Here is a 5,887-nt window from a genome sequence, read left to right as displayed (position 1 = left end):
GCAGCTGAAAACACTGATTGAACATTTTCCTAGGGATTAAAAAAAAGTAATTAAGCAATCATCCTGATGAAGGAAGATACGAAGGCAGAGGTGCAAGAGCTCAGAAAAGAGATTATGGGACAACAGGGGCAGATGGAATGAGAGCTGGCTGAATTTCAAGAAACAATGGAAGAAAAACATCACAAACATTAGAGAAATGAAAATGAAATTGGGGGAACACACATTTAAATATATGATTTCAAGATAGTTTTTCTGAGATAAAAGAGACTTGACTCTATGCAGGGAAAGAAAAAGCTCTGTGCCAGGGAAAACTGATCAAGTTATTGAATTTTAAAAAATACAGAATTTTTTGAACAGCCAGGAAAAAAATCAAGTCACTTATAAGGGGATAAAAATCAGATTAGCCTTGGATGTCTGCAGACCCATATCAAATGCCAGAAGAGATGGCACAAGATAGTCAGGGAAAGAAAACATGGGTTAGGATTTTATAAAAAGGTCACTGACAGTTTTCTCTCCTCCACCCCCAGCTCCTTCTGGCAACCATTGATCTTTTTAGTGTCTCAATAGTTTCTCTTTTCCCAGAATTTGACAGAGTTGGAATCATATACTATGTAGCCTTTTTCGACTGGGCTTCTTTCACCTAGTAATATGCATTTAAATTTCCTGTTTGGCTTGTTAGCTCATTTCTTTTTAGCACTGAATAATATTCCATTGCATGGAAGTGCCACAGTTTGCTTATCCGTTTACCTATTGAAGGACATTCTGGTTGCTTCCAATTTTTGGCAATTATGAATAAAGCTACTGTGGGTATTCATGTACAGGTTTTTGTGTGGACCTAAGTTTTCTCTTGATTTAGGTAAACACCTAGGTGCTTGATTACTGGATTGTAAGGTAAGCCTATTTTAGCTTTGTAAGAAACTGCCAAATTGTCTTCCAAAGTAGCTGTGCTATTTTGCATTCTCGCCAGCAGTGATGAGAGTTCCTGTTGCTCCACATTTTTGCCAGCATTTGTTGCCAGTGTTTTGGATTTTAGCCATCTAATAAGTGTGTAGTGGTACCCACTGTTGTTTTAGTGTAAAATTCCCTAATGACAAATAATGTTGAGCATCTTTTCAGATACTTCTTTGCCATCCACGTGTCATCTTTGGTGAGGTGGCTGTTCAAATCTTTTCTCCATTTTTCAATTGGGTTGTTTCTTTTCTTATTGTTGAGGTTTTTTTTTTTTTTTTGCCACACCGTGTGGCATGTGGAATCTCAGTTCCCCGACCTGCAGTGGAATCACAGAGTCTTAAACACTGGACTTCCAGGGAAGTCCCTTACTGTTGAGTTTTAAGAGTCCTTTGTAAATTTTGGACACAAGTCCTTTATCAGATATATTTTTTGCAAATATTTTTTTCCCAGACTGTGGCTTGTCCTTTTATTCTCTAAACCATAGACAGTTTTGAACATGTATGATCTCAGGAAATATTGTTCTCACGAGCTCTTTTTTTTGTGTGTGTGTGATTCCAGTTCCCCGACCAGGAATTAAACCCGGGCCCTCAGTAGTGAGACTGTAGAGTCCTAACCACTGGACCACCAGGGAATTCCCATCATGAGCTCTTCTTGAAGAAATTACTAGAGGATGAACTTGAGTCAACCAAGGGATAACTGAGTAAATTTTAGTGAGAGGAAGGTAGTGAATGTTGAATATATTTAGCGTAGAAATAAGACTAAAACAAAAATTCAGTGGTAGAGTTGAGAGAAGGAAGGAGGGAAGATGAAAATACACGTTAATTCATTTGTTGTTCATAAAAAACAAATTTGAAAAGCTGTATCATTTTCTAAAAAAATATTATTCATCAAAAATATCCCAGATGAGGGCCTCCCTGGTGGCGCAGTGGTTGAGAGTCCGCCTGCCGATGCAGGGGATACGGGTTCGTGCCCCGGTCCGGGAGGATCCCATATGCCGCGGAGCGGCTGGGCCCGTGGGCCATGGCCGCTGGGCCTGCGCGTCCGGAGCCTGTGCTCCGCAGCGGGAGAGGCCACAACAGTGAGAGGCCCGCATACCGCAAAAAAAAAAAAAAAAAATATCCCAGATGAGGGCTTCCCTGGTGGCACAGTGGTTGAGAGTCTGCCTGCCAATGCAGGGGACACGGGTTCGTGCCCCAGTCAGGGAAGATCCCACATGCTGCGGAGCGGCTGGGCCCGTGAGCCATGGCCGCTGAGCCTGCGCGTCGGGAGCCTGTGCTCCACAACAGGAGAGGCCACAACAGTGAGAGGCCCGATTACCACAAAAAAAAGAAAAAAAAAAAAGAATTGGGACCCAATATCTATATACAAAATAGATAAACTACAAGGACCTACTGTATAGCACAGGGAACTATATTCATTATTTTGTAGTACCTTATAATGGAAAAGAACCTGAAAAAGAATATATATATAACTTTGCAGTATACCTGAAACTAACATGACATTGTAAATTAGCTATACTTCAATTTAAAAAATTGTTTTTAAAAAAGAATTGGTACCATTATGACAAAATGGACTTTATTTAGGAAATGCAAGGATGGTTCAATATTATCACCCTTCTACCCATGCTTAATTTTCATATAATAATAACAATATCACACTTCTACCCAACGTAGTGCAACTGTTTTTCATTCCAGTAAAGAAGCCCAAAAAAGGGGAGACAGAAAGTCCTATCATTCCCCTTATCCATCTCTGGGTGATGTTAATTTCTCCTCTAGCTCTGTCACAACCACTCCTGGATATTATGTGACCTGAAAAATAAAATTTAAAGTTCACCACCACCACCACTCTTTATATGATATGGGAAGAGAAAGGAAAAGGGGAAAAAGGAAATAACTGGTTAATGGATTCAAATCTGTAACAAGCAAGGAAGAAGAAATACATATCTGCTACAGTCCTTCTTTCTGTTATGGGTACAGAGCTGTAGTTCATTTTTATGATGTCATTCTTCCACTACCCATCCCCTGTTCCCTCTGCCCTCAGCATGCACTAAAGTAGGCAGACAGGGTGCCTTTTCCTGGTGGGAAACACAAACCTTCATTCCGGAAGAGTCGCTGGTTTTTCTGCCTTTATTAGGTTGTTGTAGTCTTCCATTAAGTTTTACTATAAGGCATGGGTGGACCAAGGGCTGCCCGTGAATCCCCCGAATTCTAGATATACTCCTCCCTGCCCTTGTTGTGTAGCATCAACCCCATTCCATCTTGATAACCATGATCGATCATTCCAGACAGTATAGTAACCTCTCTATGGTTCAGTGGCAGGAGAGGCCCAAAATGGTCATGGGGACGATACCATTTCCAGTTCAGTGCAACCAATCACGTTTCCTCATGGAAGCATTTCACCCTTGGGAATTAATGCCTCTAAAGTTAGTAGAACAGAAGCTAAATATGAGTTAGTTATTAAATGGAATAGGGAGAAGAACCCTTTGATTTCTGGACCTGTGAATCCAGGCTTTGGGAGGAACCATTCAAAGTCTATAGAGCATCCTGTAGGACAGCACCCTAGTCTTACAGGGTGTTGTTGCCCAGCTGGCACAGTTATCGAGTGTTGACTAAATCATCCCACCAGAAGTCAGATAAGCTGCTTCTGGGTGACAAGGTACAAGGAAAGACCAGTGAATCCCATGGGCTTGAGCCCAGTGCTGTACTTCCTTTGTTGTAAAATGAGTTGCAGGCTCAGGAGTACGTTGTGTATACCGCAACAGTGAGTAAAGCTTTCTGAAAGTCCAGGCATGAGTGGTGGTGCTGGCAGAAGCACTGCAGGCAGTGAAGGCAAATCTATAGGCTGAATAATGACTAGATATATATGCTGCCACCTCCATGACGTCCAATACCATTAACCAATAAAGTGCTACTAGGTGGGTGACTGGCTGGTCTCCAACCTCCCCTCCCCTGCCCCCATCATGAGGTCCAGCTTTTGTATTTTTTTTTTTTTCTTTGCGGTACGCGGGCCTCTCACTGTTGTGGCCTCTCCCGTTGCGGAGCACAGGCTCCGGACGCACAGGCTCAGTGGCCGTGAGCCCGTGGCATGTGGGATGTTCCCGGACCGGGGAATGAACCCGTGTCCCCTGCATCGGCAGGTGGACTCTCAACCACTGCACCACCAGGGAAGCCCCCAGCTTTTGTATTCTTTCGTCTGCATGATACCCGGGACCTTTTGGTATCATCTCAATCCCTACCAGTACAGAGCAGATTTTAATCGATCAAACAAATTGTTAGAGCTGCTCTCAGCTCCTTTGACTAACTCGGTGAATCCAGAATCTCTTGGAAGTGCATTCCTATCCATAAAATAACTAGGTGTCACACAGACCTGTCTCTTTAATCCTACAGCTCAAAATGGGCAATGGTTAAAGTCTCAAGTGCGTTGCCAAGGTCAGCCTAGCCAGATCATGACCATGGAAGCTCAAGCTTGATCAGACCAGGTCCTGCTTCCTAGTCAGACCTGCATGGGCTGTGGGTCACCCCAGGGTGCCTCAAGGCGGTCACAGGCAGACGTCCACAGTGGGAGGAGTAGAGCATGGGTACCAAGAGAGACGTGGACGGGTAAGGGAGAGGCAGGCATGCATCTCTCAGGGAGAGGTGTGGGCTGCAGAGTTCTCCTGTCTCACTCTGGACATTTATGACCAGAGACATTAGGACTGGCCTCCCTGAACCCGAGACCAATGCCAATGTTACAACAATCAGGGAGAGTGCAACTGCTTTTTTTGTGGGGGGAAATTTCTTTGGGGGGGTAAAGCCACAGAAAGGACATATATTCAGAGAGGGCAGCCTATACCTGTGTACAAATACAGAAGCAGTCCCCAAATGCATGCTTTGTCCAAAAAGCATATCTTCCAAGTTGGCCATCAGAGCCTAGGTGCATAAACTTTGTATTATACTCTTGTTAAGGGCTGCACTGTGTCCCCCCAGTATTCATACGTTGAAGTCCTAACCTCCGGTACCTCACAATGTGACTGTATTGGGAGACAGGGACTTTAAATACATAATTAAGTTAAAGAGAGGTAATTAGAGTGGGCGCTAATCCATATGACTGGGAAGGGGAAATTTGGACACAGACACATATAGTGAAGACACAAAGAGAAGACGGCCGTCTACAAACCAGGGAGAGAGGCCCTGAACAGATCCTTCCCTCACGACCCTCAGAAGGAACCAAACCTGCTCACACCTTGATCTACGACTTCCAAATTCCAGGACTACAAGAAAATGAATTTCTGTTGTTTAAGCCCTCCAGTCTGCGGTACTTTGTCACAGCAGCCCTAGCAAACGAAGACAGCTCCCTTCCTACGTGGATGCATGTAAAATTCAGAGCCACCTCTGAAAATCTGTGATGCTAAAAAAGAGCCAAATCCACCAATAAAAATCTCTCTCCAGAGCAGTTAGGATTATTAAGAAATTAAACCCTACAAGTGAGGAAGGCATCCAGCAAGATTTGTATCGAATTCCTGTTTTGGAATCCCAAAATTCCTCCTTTGCATGATGTCAGTGTGGGCAAAGAAGGGCGGTGTAAAAGGATAGCACTGCTTTGAACAGAGATACCCGCTGGGAGCGTTCACAATGCGGTTGGCCCCCTGTGTCCTTTTAGGGCCCACTCTGGCCACCCCTGCAGTTTCTAGGCCACACAGCAGAGAAAATGCCTTCTTTCCTCCAATCTAAACCCCCATCATCCTAGCGACCTGCATTCCATCATCCAGAAGGCAGAGGAGGGGCTTTGCTATCAAACAAGCCTGCCTTGTAGTTTTAGTAGTTTGTTTTGCTGTGGAGAAATTCCTGGGGTGAAAGGAGCAAAAGTTCAACAGGAAGCTTTTAAATTTGCTTTGGATTTTGTAGTTCTTCTCTCCCAGCTCCTTGTCCCCCCCTGAGGTTGGCGGCTTTATCGCCTA

This window comes from Mesoplodon bidens, assembly GCF_964165515.1.
Source record: "Mesoplodon bidens genome assembly, chromosome: 19".
Classification (NCBI taxonomy): Eukaryota; Metazoa; Chordata; class Mammalia; order Artiodactyla; family Ziphiidae; genus Mesoplodon; species Mesoplodon bidens.
This window is presented reverse-complemented; position numbering follows the sequence as displayed.